This window comes from Gossypium hirsutum, chromosome A11, assembly GCF_007990345.1.
Source record: "Gossypium hirsutum isolate 1008001.06 chromosome A11, Gossypium_hirsutum_v2.1, whole genome shotgun sequence".
NCBI classification, from domain to species: Eukaryota; Viridiplantae; Streptophyta; class Magnoliopsida; order Malvales; family Malvaceae; genus Gossypium; species Gossypium hirsutum.
In genome coordinates this window covers 111695416-111717779 of record NC_053434.1, presented here as the reverse complement: position 1 = coordinate 111717779, position 22364 = coordinate 111695416, and the positions used below count along the sequence as shown (strand labels likewise).

At 35.9% G+C, this 22364-nt stretch overlaps 1 pseudogene; it reads left to right on the top strand.

The window, feature by feature from the left end:
- Positions 1 to 12042: 12042 nt before the first annotated feature.
- LOC107955682 (NADPH-dependent aldehyde reductase 1, chloroplastic-like) lies at positions 12043 to 22067 on the top strand (annotated as a pseudogene).
- Positions 22068 to 22364: the final 297 nt, after the last annotated feature.

Genomic DNA, 22364 nt, shown 5'->3' with positions numbered 1-22364 from the left:
AATTTTTTTATATTCTTTTACAAGTTAAAAAGTAGAAACGAATATAAATAATATTTTCCCATATTTAAGAAGTTTTATGAGTTTGCATCACTCTTCAACCGGTTTTCTAACTTAGTTGAGTATTTACAAAATATTTTTCCTTTTGTAAAATAATTAATATAATTATGGGGATTTTTTTGTCATTTCAAATTATGTAAAATTCAGAAAAATATGCTTGATGTGATTCAAACACAAAATACCACAATTTTCAATATTTTATCATTTTAATTAAAACATCTAATTCTTAAATTATTTTTTTAAATATATCAGTTACATAATTTTTTTCATTCATATCATCACTGTGCTATAATATAATAATTAATAATATTGTTGTTGTTTGTATGTTTATTTTATTTATAATATAATATAAATATAATATAATTATAAAGATTTATATTTGATCAAGATTTGTTTAAAGTAATGATTAATATTTTCATCTCGCACTTAGATAGTACGAGTTTAAACCTTGTCATTCTTTCCTCTCCTCTTTCCCTAATATTCTATCAAATAAATATTCTATCAAATAAGAAATTATTATTAATTATGGATAGACTTTTAATTATTCGTGAGCATATTCAATTATATATTTACGAACATGTTTGCAAAATATTTGCTTAATATATATATATATATATATATAAATACATGCAACTTAAATAAACAAACACATAAGTAATTTTAAATAAATGAATTTTAATACAATATTTGGACTTATTATCGAACACAAATTAAACACAAATCAAGATTAAAAATGAATAAAATGAAACTAAATAGAAATTCATTTCTTTCAAACTTCATTCATTCACAATCCTAATTATTTGATAATCTATATTAAAAAATTAATTAAATTTGATGTTATGAATCAAATAAATATTAATTCTGTACGAGCCCATTTTGCCCGGGCCCAGTGCCAAAACAAAAACAAAATAAAAATAAAACATAAACCAAATACATGAAATAAAGTCTAAATTGCAGCCCAAATTTCATATGGCCCAAACTACCCAAAATTAACCCTAAACCCAAAACAAACATAACCCTAGCCCAAGATTAACCCCATTTTCAGCAAACCCTAGTTTGCTTCCCCAAGCTAGCCGTCGCAAGCTTCCATGCGTGGCCCCCTCGTCTGCCACGCCCTCGTCTGCCACGCCTCCAGCCCACGCCTCCACTCGCACGCTTCTGCCACCACTGTCGGCCACAGGCACCTGCAAAACGAAGCCACACGCAACAGTACAAGGATCCAAAGCATAAAACGACAAAAATAGAAGTTTAGGGGTTGTAAAAGTTTGCTATATAGGCTGAACAAAAGCATTGTAATGGCTTCTTCGGGCAATTTAACAAACTTTAGAAATAAAAAGAAAACTAAGTTTTTTCTTTTCCAGACCTGTTATTTTATTTTGTTTTACTCTATTTTATATATACATATTTTTTAACGAAAACAAAGTAAAGAAAGGGGGCTTACCGGAGATACCTCACAACTGCGCCGTCGGTGTGTGGTTCTCCGTCGCTGGCCCGGATCTGAAAGGGGGGAGCTACGAGCCTCAGTCTCGGCGCTCGTGGGTGTTCAAAGACCCGTCTTTTCAAATCGCCCGAAGGCTAGGCTCTAAAAGCCCCTTTGTCGCTTCGTTGGCCGCCGGTATAGTGGCGGTACGATGGACGGATAAACGGCGGTGTGAAACCCAACCGTCGGAAGGCATGGGGAGGCTTTGAGAGGTTTCTGTAGATTTTTCTTAATAGGGGGAATAAATGAACAAAAAAATAAAAGGAGGGTTTAAATGGAGAGCTGAAGCGGCAGTGTGTTGGAACCCACCCTAGACGCAAAACGACGTCGTTTTTGGGGGGAATCTGCATGTTTGGTTCTTTGGGGTTATTTGTGTAGATAGTCCCTCTTCATTTTTAGTTCTTTTAATCCAGTCCGTTTTTCTTACTTTCTTTCCTTTTTAATTTATCTGCATAATTTGTTTCTTATTTCGTTCTGGCCCATGTCAAAACGAAGCGCATAAGAGACGGGGATATTGCTCAGTCAGTCCTTCTTTCTTCCCAACGCATCCTATTTTGGTCCCTGGCGATCTTTTTATTTATTTACAGTTTGGAACCCCAGATTTTGGTTTGATTTTATTTTCATCCTTTAGTTCATTTAATTTATTTTTTTTAAAAAAAAGTAAAAGGGGAGTTCCTTTAATATTTATTTTAAGTTATATATATATGTATATATATATGTATATTTTATTTACCTAATATTTTTCTTATCATTTGTATTACTTGATTTAAGTCATTATATATACATACATGTTTTAAATACACATACACGTACATATTTTTTTTATAATTTATAGATATACATACTCATATACATTTCTTACTATATCTTATAATTTTTATATATATGTACATATTCTTTATTTATTTTAAATATATATTTTTTTATATTTCATATTTTCTACATGCATATATATATACTTATATATTTACATATTTTAATTCATATATTTATAAATGTATGTACATACTTACGTCATTTTATTTTTATAATATACATATTTATATCTTTTTTTGTCTTTATGTAATATATATACACACATGCGCATGTTATTTATATATATGTAATTATGTTTTCATATTTTATAATTCTTATACATACACATATATATACGTATAGACATACATATTTTCATTATATATATATACCTACATAGTTTTTTTTCGTATTTTTAAATTTTTTAAAATTCATACATACATTTTTAAAATTTTTAAAATTTTATTCATTTCTTTATTATTATTATTGTTTTACTTTATGTTTATTTATTTATTTAGGTGTCCATTATTATTTTTTTAAAAATGTTTCAGTTTTTTTTTATTTTGTTTATTTACTTGTTATTGTATATAATTGATTTTTTATATATTTACTTTTGTTATTTTTGCTCGTATTATTTTTACTCGCATTATCGTAATTGTTATTCCGTCACATCAATTTTTACCCAAATTCGTAAAAAAGGAAAATTTTGGAAATAAAGGTAATACTCGATACTTGGGATCTTCGAGAGAATTGGGCCCTAACGTGCTGGGTTCTAATTTTCTGTTGAATCTAAATACTCGAGAATGCTCTTTAATAAAAAACATAAATAAAAACTCATTATCGGGATTTCAATATGTTGTGGCCTAACGCATTGGATATGACACGTGGTTTTCTCGATATGAGGATTTTTCGAAAGTAAAGGCAATATTCCGTATTTAGAAAATTCGAGAAATCGTGCCCTAACTTACTGAGCTTCGATTTTTCTCGTTGATTCTAAGTAATCGAATATCCTTTTAAAATTAAAATAAATGAGGTTTAAATAAAAAATGAAGGGCAAGCTTACTCTAAAAAATACGAGGTGTCGTGTCCTAACTTACTGGATGTAATATCTTGTTACTTCGAGATAAGGAGGCATTTTCCATTTTGATTTATTTGAGTATTTTTAAAATAACACGATATAAGGAGGGATCATATTTTTAAAATTCTTTTCGAGTTTTTAATTTTCGACACAAAGACACAAATTAATCAACTAGGTACCAATTTTGGGCGTATCGAGGGTGCTAATCCTTCCTCGTGCGTAACCGACTCCCGAACCCATTTTTCTGAATTTCGTAGACAAAATCGTTGTTTTAATAAAATCTAAATCGTTTATTCAAAACAACCATTTTACGAGGTGACCCGATCACACCTCATGAAAAAAGATTGGTGGCGACTCCCATTTTTCGTTTTATTTTCAAAATCCAAGTTGACCCCGTTTTCATCCAAAAAAATGGTGTCAACAGCTTGGCGACTCCACTGGGGACTTTAAATAAGAGAGTCAAGCCACGAGTTGATTGCTTTTTGTCTTTGTGTCAAAAATTGAAAACTTGCTTTTTGCCTTTATTTTGGCTTTTATTATTTGTTTATAATTACTGCTTTGTTTAGAGTTTAGGTGTATATTTCTGCACATTCCATTGCATGACCGTTGGTCACACCTTTTAAGTGGGAGTGAGAAACTACGCCTTCGTGAGGTTTTCACCTCCGCATGGGATAGTGAATCGCTTCCGGGATACATCCGTACCTATGTCTTCGTGAGATTTTCATCTCCGCATGGCCATAGAGAAATGTATCCCCCTGAACCGAACTCGGTCCGCATGAGCCTATAATGGGTGAGGATCGAGGAATCTGCTGGTTCGAGTACCCTTACTTTAGAACCAAACCTCATGTAGTGAACCTTAGGAGCCCACCCTAGGTAGAACCACTTCGAACCCCTAGTATTCACCCAAATAGGTGTTCTATTTATTCTTGCTTGCTTTTGCTTTGTACTAACCTGTTTTCTTTTTGTTATGATTGCATTGCATTTTCATCATAAAAAGAGGTGTTGATTCACGTTCAGTTGTTAAATAGAGAGCTTGTCATAAGGAAATGGGTTTCTTGATAAAGTGGATAATAATACGGTTGTCCGAATGTGGTCCAAAAAAACGTGATAAGAGAAGGATAATTGTTTAATGGAGGACCACACAACCATTGCTCCGTGGCCCGAGAATTTAATGTGACAAGGATTATTCGAGAGCCGCTGAACTTTCTTAAAAGAGAAGCCAACGAGCACCATGAGGTTTAGTGAGCAACGAGTCACGGCCCGAATTGAGTAAAAAGGAGATATAAGATACGTCCCTTTTGAAGAGTTCGTGAGACTTATCTTAACGCTCGAACGAAGAAAATGATCGAATGTCTCCGCATATGAGGGCAAAGCCGTATATGTATCCGCTTTATGTAAAGAGATTTGTTTTCTAGTAAAGTTGTTCTAATAGAATTGAATCAAGAATCAACGTCTCTTTTTGCATTCATGTATCTGCATTACATTTCATTGCAAGCATCTTTTTATTCATTAACATTACATTTCATTGCATACAATAAATTTCCTAAAATCCAAAAGTGTATTGAGTTCAGAACTTTAGTACAGAGCCAGATAGATGAAAAAGAATTAGAATTCTTTGAATATATCGATGGATTGGAAAGTAAAGATGTTTGTGCCTTTGAAGAAAGAACTAAAAAACATATCAGGGACTTGTTTCTACATCCCTAGAGGCGTTCTAAACAACTGAACTGCAGAAGAGATCCCTGTAACATTTAGAACTAATTCAGAGTAATATTTAGAACATTTGTTGCCCTGAACCAGGGGTGATAAGAATCTTTTGTAAAAGGCACATGTCCAAAATCTAATTTCAGTGAAAACTTATCATTCAGTTTCATCTTGAGCAAATATTCTTTCATTCTTTTCATTCCCTTTATAATCATACTATGCATATAAGTATTCTTAGATTCTTTTATTTGGGCCTCCATTTGTTCCAATAACAGGTCTTCAGATATCAACGAGATGAGCGACGCTGATACTAATTCAGAGTCTCTATTTGAACAAGACATGAGTATAGATGATCCTCAAGATTTTGAAGGTGACCAAGACAGCGTTTTATCTCTGGATTTGTTAAGAATGATGGAAGAAGAAGGAAAACAAATTCTACCCTATAAGGAATCAGTAGAAGTTGTGATATTAGAAGAGGGCAGAGAGGTAAAAATTGGCGCTTGCATTGCCAAGGAAACAAGGCAAGACCTTGTTGAGTTGCTTCAAGAGTTTAAAGATGTCTTCGCATGGTCCTACCAAGATATGCCAGGGTTAAGTACTGATATCGTGGTACACCGATTGCCTATAAAGGAAGAATGCAAACCAGTCCAACAAAAGCTCCGAAGGATGAGGCCTGATGTCTTGCTAAAAATAAAGGAATAAGTTAAGAAGCAATTTGATGCTGGTTTCTTACAGGTGGTCAAGTACTCAGAATGGGTAGCCAATATAGTCCATGTTCCTAAGAAAGATGGGAAGGTGCGAATGTGTGTGGACTACAGAGACTTGAACAAAGCCAGCCCAAAAGATAATTTCCCACTGCCTCATATCGATACCTTGATAGACAACACGGCCGGATACTCACTGTTCTCTTTCATGGATGGCTTCTCCGGGTACAACCAAATTAAGATGCTTTCTGAAGACAGGGAAAAGACCACATTCGTAACAATGTGGGGGACGTTTTGTTATAAAGTGATGCCTTTTGGATTGAAAAATGCGGGAGCAACGTATCAGAGAGCCATGGCAGCATTATTCCATGATATGATGCATAAAGAGATAGAAGTTTATGTTGATGACATGATCGCAAAATCCAGAACAGAAGGGGAACACGTGCAAGTTTTGAGAAAACTGTTTCTAAAGTTAAGGAAATTCCAGCTAAAACTTAACCCAGCCAAGTGTACTTTCGGGGCTAGATCAGGAAAATTGCTAGGATTCTTAGTCAGCGAAAAGGGAATTGAAATTGACCCAGACAAAGTTAAGGCCATACAAGAATTACCTCCGCCAAGTACTCAAAAAGAAGTTCGGGGTTTCCTAGGAAAACTAAATTACATCGCTCGATTCATTTCACAATTAACTAAGAAATGTGACCCCATATTCCGTCTTCTTAGGAAACACAATCCAGGTATATGGGATAAGGAGTGCCAGAAAACTTTCGAAAGAGTTAAACATTACTTGTCCAACGCCCCAGTACTGATGCCACCTTGCCCTGACAAGCCACTGATACTATACTTGGCAGTATTTGAGAATTCCATGGGGTGCGTGCTCGCCAACATGATGAGTCAGGACGAAAAGAAAGAGCGATCTATTATCTCAGTAAGAAGTTCACTGAATGCGAAACGAGATATTCGCCAATTGAAAAATTATGTTGCGCATTGGTTTGGACTACTCAGAGATTGAGACAATACATGTTGTACCATACGACTTGGTTAATCTTAAAGTTAGACCCTCTGAAATACATGATGGAGTCAACTGCTCTAAACGGAAGGATGGCCCGATGGTAAATTCTACTATCTGAATTTGACATAACCTATGTGAATCAAAAGGCTGTAAAAGGGAGCGCGATAGCAGATTTTCTAGCAAGTAGAGCCCTGGACGATTATGAGCCTTTGAACTTTGATTTCCCAAATGAGGATCTGATGTATGTGGCAACTACTGAAGCAAGCACACAAGAAGGCAATACTTGGAAATTAAATTTTGACGGAGCCTCAAATGCCATGGGCAACGAGATTGGGGCAGTCTTGGTATCTCCAAACGGTGATCATTATCCTTTCACCAGTAAACTAGATTTTGATTGCACAAATAACATGGCGGAATATGAAGCATGTATCATGGGAATCCGCGCGGCTATGGAACGCAAAATCAAGGTACTTGAGGTATATGGGGATTCGGCATTGGTAATTTATCAGCTCAAAGGCGAATGGGAAACAAGAGACCCTAAGTTGATTAGTTATCGAAGGATAGTCCTAGAATTGATTGAGGAGTTTGACGACATCACTTTTTGTTATCTCCCACAAGACGAGAATCAGATGGCCGACGTTTTAGCTACATTGGCTTCCATGATCAAAGTAAATAGACCAGAGGATGTGAAGCCTATCCAAATGAGCATTTATGATGCTCCAGCCCACTGTTGTAACATTGACGAGGAAGAAGAAAAAGACGACAACCCTTTGTATCAGGACATATTGCGATACGTGAAAAATCGTGAATACCCAAACCAAGCAACTAAGAATGACAAGAGAATGTTGAGGAGGCTGGCCAGTGATTACGTCTTAGATGGAGAGATCCTGTACAAAAGAGGAAAAGATCAGGTGCTGTTAAGATGTGTGGACGCTGTGGAGGCCAAGCAGATCTTGGAAGAAGTCCATGATGGTATTTGTGGAACACACGCTAACGGTTTCACAATGGCCAGACAGATCATGAGATTTGGATATTATTGGTCTACCATGGAAGGAGACTGCATCAAATATGCTAAGAAGTGCCATAAATGCCAGATTTACGGAGACAAAATTCATGTGCCTCCATCACCTCTTCACGTCATGACTTCCCCATGGCCTTTCTCCATGTGGGGCATGGACGTCATTGGGCCGATATCGCCAAAGGCTTCAAACGGACATCGTTTCATTTTTGTAGTGATTGACTACTTTACTAAGTGGGTAGAGGCTACTTCTTACACCAACGTCACAAAGACAGCTGTCAGCAAGTTTTTAAAGAAGGAAATCATATGTCGGTATGGAATGCCTGAAAGGATTATATCTGACAACGTATTAAATTTGAATAATAGCACGATAGCAGAGGTTTGTAGTCAATTCAAGATCAAGCACCACAACTCATCGCCATATCGTCCGACGATGAATGGTGCGGTGGAGGCAGCCAATAAAAATATCAAAAAGATTGTGGGGAAAATGACTGAGACCTATAGAGATTGGCACGAGAAGTTGCCATTCGCCCTCTATGCTTATCGAACGTCCGTCAGGACTTCTACCGGGGCAACACCATTCTCTTTGGTTTATGGAATGGAGGCAGTGCTACCAATTGAGGTTGAAATTCCCTCCCTCCTAGTTTTTTCAGAACTAAAGTTAGACGAAGCAGAATGGGTCCAATCCCGATATGATCAGCTGAACTTGATTGGAGAAAGGAGGTTAAGAGCTATCCGTCATGGTCAAATGTACCAGAAACGAATGATGCGAGCTTACAATAAGAAAGTTCGTCCTAGAAACTTCCATGAATGGGACTTGGTACTGAAGAAGATCCTTCCCATACAAAAAGACTTCAGAGGAAAGTGGATGCCAAACTGGGAGGGGCCTTATGTAGTAAAAAAGGCCTTTTCAGGGGGGGGCATTAATTTTAACTGGGATGGATGGAAAAAGCTTGCCCAATCCTGTGAATTCGGATTCAGTGAAGAGGTACTTTGCCTAAAAAAAAAAAGGAGAGGCCAAGGCGAAAACCCGTAAAAGGCACCTTGAGACCAAAGGGGTTTTGAATTGAAAACCCAAGAATGGGCAATTCAAATTTTCGATCAAAGATGAGGCATAGAGTAGTTTTATCTTCTCCGAATTAACAAGAAGGAAAGATGCTACATCTTGGGGCATCAACAAAGGCTTCTAGGACTTCTAAACACATATCAAGTTCAAAAGGGTCCTTAAGAAGTTTGGGGCAGAGAAGCTCATGCTACGATATCTGGGGCACCTATTTCCATTTTATTCATTTTTTGTATTTTTGACAAAATACATCATCTTGATTAATTTATTCTCGTTTTGTATTCTAGCAAAATTTGCTATCTTGATTAATTTGTTCATTTAGAGCTTTGCTCTCAGCAAATTTTCATCTTATCCGTTGTGATAATCTTTTTCATCTTATTCCTCTCGTATCTCAGCAAAATTTGCTATCTTGATTTGTTTGTTTAGAGCTTTGCTCTCAACAAAATTTCATTTTGTCCATTTTGATAATCTTTTTCAAGCATTTTTCATTGAAATAACGATTAATGGACTGACAATACACATGCAGAAGGAGTTCTGCATATTACTCTGAAAGTTTCTAAATAATACGAGGACCTGAAACAGGACTATTGTTTAGAACTAACCAAACCTAAGGGTTGGAAACATTTGAGAAATGATAGTCTAAATAGCATCTATTTCTTTAGGTTTTCTGTCAAAGGTACTGGCTGAACAAGAAGGCATCAGTGATAGAACCTTGATGAACAATGAGGAATGACAACCTAAGCATTAAAAATGGATCATTCTCATGACATTCTACAAATATAATACATACACATCTAGTTAGGAGCATTTGATTCATTCTGATCATGTCATCCTAAACACTAGGCGTAAATAGGTCCTATCTTCCTATATTGGTAGGAAGTGGATCAAAGATGCAGATCTTGTCTTCCCATATTGGTGGCGAAGTAGATCGCAGAAAGCAGATCTTGTCTTCATGTATTGGCGTGAAGTAGATCGAAGGTAGCAGATCCTATCTTCCTATATTGGTAGGAAGTGGATCGAAGATGCAGATCTTGTCTTCCCATATTGGTGGCGAAGTAGATCGCAGAAAGCAGATATTTTCTTCATGTATTGGCGTGAATTAGATCGAAGGTAGCAGATCCTATCTTCCTATATTGGTAGGAAGTGGATCGAAGATGCAGATCTTGTCTTCCCATATTGGTGGCGAAGTAGATCGCAGAAAGCAGATCTTGTCTTCATGTATTGGCATGAAGTAGATCGAAGGTAGCAGATCCTATCTTCCTATATTGGTAGGAAGTGGATCGAAGATGTAGATCTTGTCTTCCCATATTGGCGTGAAGTAGATCGAAGGTAGCAGATCCTATCTTCCTATATTGGTAGGAAGTGGATCGAAGATGCAGATCTTGTCTTCCCATATTGGTGGCGAAGTAGATCACAGAAAGCAGATCTTGTCTTCATGTATTGGCGTGAAGTAGATCGAAGGTAGCAGATCCTATCTTCCTATATTGGTAGGAAGTGGATCGAAGATGCAGATCTTGTCTTCCCATATTGGTGGCGAAGTAGATCGTAGAAAGCAGATCTTGTCTTCATGTATTGGCGTGAAGTAGATCGAAGATAGCAGGTCCTATCTTCCTATATTGATAGGAAGTGGATCCAAGATACAGATCTTGTCTTCCCATACTGGTGGTGAAGTAGATCGAAGAAAGCAGATCTTGTCCCTGTATTTGGCAGGGGAATAGATTGAGGATTGCAGATCTTGCCTTCCTGTATTTGGCAGCGAAGCAGGTCGACGATGGCGGATTTTACCTCCCTGACTACAGTGGAGTACATTGAAGCCGATAACTCTATCTCCCTGCATTCAACAGTGGAATAGAGTGAAGATTACAGATCTTATCTCCCTAAGCAGTAGTGGAGCAGAAAAAACCACAGATCTTATCTCCCTAAGCAATAGTGAAGTAGATCGCATCAAGTCTTATCTCCCTAAGCAGTAGCGGAGAGGACGAAACCACAGATCTTATCTCCCTAAGCAGTAGTGGAGCAGATCGCATCAAGTCTTATCTCCCTAAGTAATAGTGGAGCAGATCGCATCAAGTCTCATCTCCCTAAGCAGTAGTGGAGCAGACAAAACCACAGATCTTATCTCCCTAAGCAGTAGTGGAGCAGATTGCATCAAGTCTTATCTCCCTAAGTAATAGTGGAGCAGATCGCATCAAGTCTCATCTCCCTAAGCAGTAGTGGAGCAGACAAAACCACAGATCTTATCTCCCTAAGCAATAGTGGAGCAGATCGAATCAAGTCTTATCTCCCTAAGCAGTAACGGAGAGGACGAAACCACAGATCTTATCTCCCTAAGCAGTAGTGGAGCAGATCGCATCAAGTCTTATCTCCTTAAGCAGTAGCGGGGCAGAAGAAACCACAGATCTTATCTCCCTAAGTAGTAGTGGAGCAGATCACACCCAGTCTTATCTTCCTAAATAGTAGTGGAGTAGACTAAAAACACAAATCTCATCCCCATGGAGTCGTAGCAGAGTAGATTGAAGCTACAAGGCGTATCTGAAGTTGCAGTAGAGTGGATCGAAGCAACAAAACGTAGTAGGTTGGAATAAGGCTACTTGAAGAAGATGAGCACCAAAAGTCAAGACTCGGCAAGACCGGGCAAAATTGGCCCTTTTGATGTCTTTGCTCTATTCTCGTTACACGAAAATGAGCAAAGAGGGGCAGCTGTACGAGCCCATTTTGCCCGGGCCCAGTGCCAAAACAAAAACAAAATAAAAATAAAACATAAACCAAATACATGAAATAAAGTCTAAATTGCAGCCCAAATTTCATATGGCCCAAACTACCCAAAATTAACCCTAAACCCAAAACAAACATAACCCTAGCCCAAGATTAACCCCATTTTCAGCAAACCCTAGTTTGCTTCCCCAAGCTAGCCGTCGCAAGCTTCCATGCGTGGCCCCCTCGTCTGCCACGCCCTCGTCTGCCACGCCTCCAGCCCACGCCTCCACTCGCACGCTTCTGCCACCACTGTCGGCCACAGGCACCTGCAAAACGAAGCCACACGCAACAGTACAAGGATCCAAAGCATAAAACGACAAAAATAGAAGTTTAGGGGTTGTAAAAGTTTGCTATATAGGCTGAACAAAAGCATTGTAATGGCTTCTTCGGGCAATTTAACAAACTTTAGAAATAAAAAGAAAACTAAGTTTTTTCTTCTCCAGACCTGTTATTTTATTTTGTTTTACTCTATTTTATATATACATATTTTTTAACGAAAACAAAGTAAAGAAAGGGGGTTTACCGGAGATACCTCACAACTGCGCCGTCGGTGTGTGGTTCTCCGTCGCTGGCCCGGATCTGAAAGGGGGGAGCTACGAGCCTCAGTCTCGGCGCTCGTGGGTGTTCAAAGACCCGGCTTTTCAAATCGCCCGAAGGCTAGGCTCTAAAAGCCCCTTTGTCGCTTCGTTGGCCGCCGGTATAGTGGGGTACGATGGACGGATAAACGGCGGTGTGAAACCCAACTGTCGGAAGGCATGGGGAGGCTTTGAGAGGTTTCTGTAGATTTTTCTTAATAGGGGGGAATAAATGAACAAAAAAATAAAAGGAGGGTTTAAATGGAGAGCTGAAGCGGCAGTGTGTTGGAACCCACCCTAGACGCAAAACGACGTCGTTTTTGGGGGGGAATCTGCATGTTTGGTTCTTTGGGGTTATTTGTGTAGATAGTCCCTCTTCATTTTTAGTTCTTTTAATCCAGTCCGTTTTTCTTACTTTCTTTCCTTTTTAATTTATCTGCATAATTTGTTTCTTATTTCGTTCTGGCCCATGTCAAAACGAAGCGCATAATAGACGGGGATATTGCGCAGTCAGTCCTTCTTTCTTCCCAACGCATCCTATTTTGGTCCCTGGCGATCTTTTTATTTATTTACAGTTTGGAACCCCAGATTTTGGTTTGATTTTATTTTCATCCTTTAGTTCATTTAATTTATTTTTTTTAAAAAAGTAAAAGGGGAGTTCCTTTAATATTTATTTTAAGTTATATATATATGTATATATATATGTATATTTTATTTACCTAATATTTTTCTTATTATTTGTATTACTTGATTTAAGTCATTATATATACATACATGTTTTAAATACACATACACGTACATATTTTTTTATAATTTATAGATATACATACTCATATACATTTCTTACTATATCTTATAATTTTTATATATATGTACATATTCTTTATTTATTTAAATATATATTTTTTATATTTCATATTTTCTACATGCATATATATATACTTATATATTTACATATTTTAATTCATATATTTATAAATGTATGTACATACTTACGTCATTTTATTTTTATAATATACATATTTATATCTTTTTTTGTCTTTATGTAATATATATACACACATGCGCATGTTATTTATATATATGTAATTATGTTTTCATATTTTATAATTCTTATACATACACATATATATACGTATAGACATACATATTTTCATTATATATATATACCTACATAGTTTTTTTTTCGTATTTTTAAATTTTTTAAAATTCATACATACATTTTTAAAATTTTTAAAATTTTATTCATTTCTTTATTATTATTATTGTTTTACTTTATGTTTATTTATTTATTTAGGTGTCCATTATTATTTTTTTAAAAATGTTTCAGTTTTTTTTTTATTTTGTTTATTTACTTGTTATTGTATATAATTGATTTTTTATATATTTACTTTTGTTATTTTTGCTCGTATTATTTTTACTCGCATTATCGTAATTGTTATTCCGTCACATCAATTTTTACCCAAATTCGTAAAAAAGGAAAATTTTGGAAATAAAGGTAATACTCGATACTTGGGATCTTCGAGAGAATTGGGCCCTAACGTGCTGGGTTCTAATTTTCTGTTGAATCTAAATACTTGAGAATGCTCTTTAATAAAAAACATAAATAAAAACTCATTATCGGGATTTCAATATGTTGTGGCCTAACGCATTGGATATGACACGTGGTTTTCTCGATATGAGGATTTTTCGAAAGTAAAGGCAATATTCCGTATTTAGAAAATTCGAGAAATCGTGCCCTAACTTACTGAGCTTCGATTTTTCTCGTTGATTCTAAGTAATCGAATATCCTTTTAAAATTAAAATAAATGAGGTTTAAATAAAAAATGAAGGGCAAGCTTACTCTAAAAAATACGAGGTGTCGTGTCCTAACTTACTGGATGTAATATCTTGTTACTTCGAGATAAGGAGGCATTTTCCATTTTGATTTATTTGAGTATTTTTAAAATAACACGATATAAGGAGGGATCATATTTTTAAAATTCTTTTCGAGTTTTTAATTTTCGACACAAAGACACAAATTAATCAACTAGGTACCAATTTTGGGCGTATCGAGGGTGCTAATCCTTCCTCGTGCGTAACCGACTCCCGAACCCATTTTTCTGAATTTCGTAGACAAAAATCGTTGTTTTAATAAAATCTAAATCGTTTATTAAAAACAACCATTTTACGAGGTGACCCGATCACACCTCATGAAAAAAGATTGGTGGCGACTCCCATTTTTCGTTTTATTTTCAAAATCCAAGTTGACCCCGTTTTCATCCAAAAAAATGGTGTCAACAAATTCAATCAATGAGATTTAAAAAACAAAATTTAAAAAAATAGTGTATAATATATGGATATTTATATATTTTATCATCTTAGAATTAAAAAAAAATCATTTAAGTCATTTAGCCGCTAAAATTATTGTTATATAACTTTCTCTATTCATATCATCTACACCAATCAAAAGCTCGCTTTCCCTTCTCTTCTATATTTATTTCTTTATGAAACAACTTTATAAATCTACGAACTAATATCCAAACAGCTCTCTTCTTTGATTTTTTTACATTAACCGTAAGCTCTCTTCTTCTATAAGTCGATCATTAATTCCAAACTGTAGTCTCTTGGCATCCAAACAAAACACAAATCAGTGTTCAAAGAAATACTATTTTCCTAAGAGTCAGAAAATTTTGTTGGATTATTTAAGATAAAAAAGGCTTCAAGTGGACAGCAGCAGCCTCCTCAGAAACAGGATTCTCAACCTAGCGAAGAACATGTTATGAATCCTATCCCTCAGTTCAGCAGCCCTCATTAATTACAATCCTTCTAACAAGCTTCAAGCACTTTATTTTTTCCTGTCAGAAAAAAAAAGAATTGGAACTTGAATTATTAAATTCTAGAAATTTTTAAGGTCCAAATGAAATTTAATCATTGTATTAATTTTTAATTTTATACCTTTTGTAGAGATGAAATTCAAAATTTGCCAGGGGATCTTTGTGTTAAGTTTTAGGAGGCTTAAATAAAATTTTTAAAAAAATTCAAGAGTTTAATTAAAAATTTTCAAATTTTTAAAGGGCTTAACAATTTTTTTTTAATTTTGAGGGGTTTAATAAAAAGTTTTAAAAGTTTTGAAAGGCCTAATCATGTAAGATTACAAAATTTTAAAACCTAATTAAAGTTTTCATGAAGGGCCTAACAACACTTTTTCAAAATTTAAAGGCCGAAACACCCTTTATAAGAAAATTACTTAACCACAAATACCCTTTTTTGGGTGTAATTATTTTTATATTTATTAAATAATTATATATTTTTATGTTTATATAAAAAAATAAAATTAATTTTCTCGTATATATATTTAATACCATTAATTTATTTAATTATTATAAATAATAATATTATTATTTTTATATTTTATATTATTTTTTTACGGCAATGTCAAATATTAAAAAATCTTATTATAATTGTTGATTAAATTTTAGCTCAGTTGACATTGTAAAAAAATATGAGTTTAAATATATTGAAGCGGGTTATTCTTTTATCAAAATTTTTTATAGTAATTTGCACGTAGCTTATTTTAAATTTTCATAAGAACATTTTGGACACCTTACACGTACTTTCTCATGTTTATTTTCTTTTCCAATTTAATTGTAGTAGCAGCACAGTATATATTTCTCAATTTAAGGGTTTTTCTTTTTTTCCAGGGAAAGATGACTTTGGTTACCAATGGTGATTCTGAGATAGGCCGATCAGTTTGCCATTTATAGGGTGCAATCGTGGCCTTCACATATGTAAAGGCTCAAAAGGATAAGGATGCAAAGGACACCCTAGAGATGCTGAAAAAGGATAAGACCTCAGATGCCAAGGATCTCATGGCTATACCTGCGGATTTGGGGTTTGATAAGAACAGCAAACAGGTTGTCGACGACATCGTGAAGTGTACAGTCGGATAGATATTCTGGTTAACAATGCAGCTGAACAGTACGAGAGCAATGTGGAGGTGATTGATAAGGAAAGGCTTTTAAGGGTGTTTAGGACCAACATCTTGTCTTACTTCTTTATTACCAGGTGATGCTGCTTGTACCAAGCTTTTACAAAATCAGTAAAATGTGATGATGGTGATTGATTATATGTGATGTGATTATTTGTATAGGCATGCTCTGAAGCACATGAATGAGGGAGTTCCATTATAAACACAACATCGGTGAATGCATACTTGATCACACAGCAACCAAGGGTGCCATTGTGGCTTTCATTAGGGGTGTTCAATCGGTTAATCGACCGGTTAACGGACCCGAAATAACATTAACCGAATTAACTGATTCTTCAAAATTTTTAACCGTTAACCGAACTGAAATTTTTTCAAAAAAATTAACCGAACCGAAATTTTTTCGGTTAATTCGGTCGGTTAACCGAATTAACCGAAAATTATATATTTTTTAATTTTTGGTTAAAATAAGTATAAAATTAACCGAATTAACCGAATTAATCGAATTAACCGAATTACACGAATTACACGAATTAATCGAATTAACAGAATTATTTGTATAAATTATATTTTTTATTTTTATTTTTAGTTTTAGATTTTTATTTTTATTTATTAAATTATTTGTAATTTTTATGATTGGGTTGGGTAATTGGGTTGGGTTGGGTACTTGGGTTAATATATATTAGATTGGGTATTTGGGTTTATGTTGGATTGGGTTTGAGTGAATAGTGAGCTATTTATATATTATAATTTTATTTATTATTTTTTTGGGTTAAACCGAAAAAATTCGATTAACCGACCGATTTCGAGTCGAATTAACCATTAATCGAAAACTTAAAAAATTAATTAACGTACCCCCGACCGAATTAATTCGGTTAACCGACTGATTAACTGAATTCGGTATGTTAATCGAATTTTTTCGGTTTTACCCGAAATTTGCACACCCTTAGCTTTCACTAGAGGCCTTTCACTTCAGCTTGTCAACAAAGGCATTCGAGTTAATGGTGTTGCACCAAGACCGATATGGACTCCGTTGATACCAGTATCCTTTGATAAAGAGAAGTGTTGAGCATTGACCTGCAATGCAACATGTGACCAGCAGCTCACCAAGCAGACCAGCAATGAAGTAGAACCGAGTGCAGCAACTAGTTTGATCCATTTTGTCCATTTTGTTCCTATGTAACTTAGTCTAGTTTCTTTGTAATATATACTCAAAGTTAGTAGGATTAGAATTTGACTTGAAATTGATGTAGTAGCTGATTTCATGCTTAGTTGCTGCCAATGCTCCAACAAATGGTAATCAGAGCCTAAGTCTTTGAGGGACTCTGTTGTTAATTGCTGCATCGAGAACAAAAGTTTAAGAAGAGAGAAATTGAAGCTGTTGAATTTGTTTTAGCAGGATGAGTTTCACACCACCTCCACCTTCAGTGTTTGCTGGTGAGAACTACCTTCAAGCACAAGACTTGTGGAGTGTAGTTGAGAATGATGTCGAACCACCTCCATTGAGGGCCAATCCCACGATTGCCCAAATGAGGCAACATGCTGAAGAGAGCACTAAAAAGCACAAAACTTTGGCTTGTCTGCAGAATGGAGTGTCAGATGTAATCTTCACTCGAATCATGGCTTGTGACTCACCTAAGCAAGCCTGGGAGAAGCTGAAGGAGGAGTTTATGGGCTCAGACAAAACAGGGTAGCAACAGTTGATCAATATCAAGAGAAATTTTGAGAATTTAAAGATGAAAGAGTCTGAGACTATAAAGCAGTACTCAGACAGGATTATGACCACTGTCAACAGTATAAGGCTTCTTGGAGAAGACTTTAGTGAGAGCAGAGTTGTTGAAAAGGTGATCACCACTCTCCTTGAAAAGTTTGAGTCCAAAATTTCATCATTGGAGGACTCGAGAGATTTGTCAGCTATTTCATTATCTGAGCTGATAAACTCATTGTATGCACTTGAACAAAGGAGGGCCAATAGGCAAGAAGAGTATCCTGAAGGAGCCTTCCAAGCAAAGGCCAAAGAAGCCTCAGGTTCAAGCCAGAAAGGAAAGAAGCCTTGGCTCGATAAAAGGGAGAAACCAAGAAATGATGCAGGCAAGAAGAAGTTCTCACCATGCATTCACTACAAGAAGACCACACATCTGGAGAAATACTGTTGTTACATGCCAGATATTCAGTGCAGAGGCTGTAAGCAGTTTGGCCATATAGAGAAAGTGTGCAAGAATAAAGGGAAGGTACCAGTTCAGCAGCAAATTCAAGCTCAGGCTGCTGATGACCTTCAAGCTCAGGAGGAGCACGTCTTTACTGCTTCCTGTTTTGCAAGTTTAAACAATGCCAGATGCAATTGGCTTGTGGATAGTGGTTGCACACACTACATGGCAGCTAATGAAAGCCTGTTTAAAGACCTTGACAGATGCTTTGTCTTGAAAGTCAGAATAGGCAATGGGAATCTGATTGAAGCCAAAGGTAGGGGCAATGTAGTAATCAACACTTGTTCAGTTAACAAAGTGATTTCTGATGTGCTTTTTGTACCTGATATAAATCAGAACCTACTTAGTGTTAGCCAACTAGTAGAGAAAGGGTGTTCACTGATTTTTTAGAATGGTACTTGCATTGTTAAGGACACATATAGTCAGGAGCTAGTCTCAGTAGCTATGACTGATAAGTATTTCATGCTTAACATGAATCAACTTGAGAAGAAGGCTTACACTAGCCTTGTTGATAATGCTGACCTATGGCACAAAAGGTTAGGCCATGTTAACTTTAGATCAATTGATCTGTTGCATAAGTTGAATTTAGTGGAAGACATGTCCAAATTTGAGGCCAGGGATACTATTTATGAAGTCTGTCAGCTTGATAAGCAGGCTAGATTGCCTTTTCCAGCTAACATAGCATGGAGAGCCCGAGACAAGCTTGAGCTGGTCCATTCTGATGTCTATGGACCAATGAAGACTTCTTATCTGAATGACAATAAGTACCTTGTGCTATTTATAGATGACTTGACCAGGTTTTGTTGGATTAATTTCTTGAAGCAGAAATCTGAAGTGTTTGAAGCTTTTATTAAGTTCAAAGCACTAGCTGAGAACCAGTCAGGTTGCAAGATTAAGACTTTAAGAACAGGCAATGGGACTGAGTACATGTATGAAAGATTTCAGAAGCTGTGTCAACAAGCTGGGATTCATCGTCAGCTCATAAATGTTTATACTCCCCAGCAAAATGGAGTATGTGAGAGAAAGAACAGAACAGTGTTGAACATGGTCAGATGTCTGCTATTTCAAAGCAAGTTACCAAACAAAATTTAGGCTGAGGCTGTCAATACCTCAATATACTTACTCAACAAGCTACCAACACATGCAGTAAAGGAAAAGACTCCATTTGAAGCCTGGCATGGACTCAAGCCAACAGTTTCACACCTCAAAGTATTTGGTTGTATCTGTTATACCCATATCCCAGTTGAGAGGAGAACCAAGCTTGATCAAAGGGCTGTTCCAGGAATCTTTGTTGGCTACAACAGTACTAAGAAAGGTTGCAGGGTGTTTGTTTCTTCAACAAAGAAAATTGTGGTGAGCAGGTACATCAGATTTAATTAAGAAAAGGTTTGGAGCTGGAATGGTGAAGATGCAAGTCTGATTGAAGAAGATCAGCTAGACTGCAATGTTGAACTTGCTGAAGAAGGATCAAGCAATGAAGATGTTAATGATGCTCCTGTAAGAGGTACTAGAACTATTGTTGAAATTTACCAAAGATGTGATGTTGCAATAATGGAACCTTTAGATTTTGAGGAAGCTGCCAATGATAAACATTGGAAGAAGGCTATGGAAGTTTAACTAGACATGATCCATAAGAATGACACCTAGGAGTTAGTGAACAGACCAGATTACAAGAAAGTTATAGGTGTGTAGTGAAAGGTTACAGCTAGCAATATATGATCGATTTTGTGAAAACCTTTGCACCAGTAGCAAGGCTTGACACTATCAAGCTACTGTTTGCCTTAGCTGCTCAGAAACAATAGAAAGTTCATCAGCTAGATGTCAAGTCAGCTTTCCTCAATGGATTTCTAAAGGAGGAAATTTTCATTGAACAACCTGATAGATTTAAGGTTCCAGGAGAAGAGGATAAAGTGTATAGGCTAAAGAAGACATTGTATGGCCTAAAACAGGCACCAAGAGCCTGGTATGACAGGATTGACACCTACCTGTCTAGGCTTGGGTTTAAAAAAAGTGTTAGTGAAGCCACACTTTATGTGAAGAGGTCAGAAAGTGAGCCATTGTTGATTGTATCACTCTATGTTGATGATTTATTGGTGAATGGAAGCAAGAATGAACTGATTAATGAATTTAAAGTTCAAATACAAAAAGTGTTTGAAATGACAGACTTGGGAATCATAACATACTTCCTTGGTATAGAGGTAAAACAACTTGATCAAGGCATCTTTATCAGTCAACATGTCTTTGCTTCAAAGATTTTCAAAAAATTTTGTATAACCAACTATAAATCAGTTAGCACACCAGTGGCACAAGGGGAGAAGCTGTTTAGTATTGAAAGTGAAGAAAGGGTTGATAAAAAAGAATATCGAAGCCTAGTAGGTTGCTTGCTCTACTTAACAGCAACCAGGCTTGATATTATGTTTGGTGTTAGTCTTCTATCGAGATTTATGCACTGCTGTAATGTGGTTCACTTTAAGGCAGCTAAAAGAATCCTCAAATACATCAAGGGAACCTTGAGCTATGGAGTCATGTTTAAGAAGGAAAAGAAGCTTAAGCTGGCTAGATACTCTAACAGCGATTGGGCTGGGTCTGTTGATGACATGAAGAGCACCTCAGGTTACTTCTTTACCCTTGGCTTAGAATTTTTTTGCTGGAGCTCCAAGACGGAACAAAATGCTGCTCAGTCTACAGCTGAAGTAGAATATATTACTGCCACAGCAGCTGTGAATCAAGCCATTTGGCTTAGAAAGTTGCTATGTGACTTGAATGAAAATCAGGTTGAAGCAATAACAATCATGGTTTACAACCAATCAACAGTTGCTATAGCTAAAAATCCAGTCTTTCATGGTAAGACTAAACATTTTAAAATCAAGTTTCACTTTGTTCGAGAGGCCGAGCAATCAAAGGAAGTCAATCTTATTCATTGTAGCTCAGAAAATCAATTGGCTAATATTTTGACCAAGCCACTCGGTGCTACAAGGTTTAAAATTCTAACAAAAAAAATTGGTGTATGTTGCATACAGTCCAAGGAGGAGTGTTGAGCATTGGCCTGCAATGCAATATGTGACCAGCAGCTCACCAAGCAAACCAGCAATGAAGCAGAATCGAGTGCAGCAACTAGTTTGATCCATTTTGTCCATTTTGTTCCTATATAACTTAGTCTAGTTTCTTTGTAATACGTACTCAAAGTTAATAGGATTAGAATTTGACTTGAAATTGATGTAGTAGCTGATATGTCAGCTTGCTTTTGTGTGTAATTCAAGTTTGTATTAGCGGGAGCAGTTATGCTATTAGGTAACTGTCAAATTTGATTTGTAACTTACATATATTTTGAATTTATCAATGAAATGAATTAATTTTCCTTCAATCTTGTTGTTCAAACTCTATTTTTTGCTTCGGTTTTGATTTAGCTTCTTAGCAGATTCAAATTTGTTTTCATGCTTAGTTGTTGCCAATGTTCCAACAAGAAGATTGTCCAGTTTGGAAACGATGTACCGATGAAGAAAGCTAACCATCTTATTGAAGTTGCATCCTGCTATGTGTTCCATACCTGTAATGTTTGCTCTTCCTACATAACTGGTCAAGTCCTCCATCTGATGGCAGCGTCATAGTGAATGCTTGATATGCAAGTTAGAGATGGAACGTATGCTTAGAACGATGAATGTTGGGGTTGTTTTTATTATGTAGAAAAACACTTTTTGGTCATTAGGATCTCTAAGAAATAATAAGGGAAGAAACCAGGACCCTTATCAAATAAGATCAAATGTTTATATAATTATACCTAGTGATTTGCCTTCAATTTTCACTATGCATTTGTAAGTCTGTAGCAAAAGTTTTTGAGTACATACTGGATACAAGGCTTTTCCATAAAGATTTGACTACAAAGCTGACTTAATAGGATGAAGCATTGTAAAGCCAAAGCTGCTAATGCAAAAAAACATAGGTCACGATCA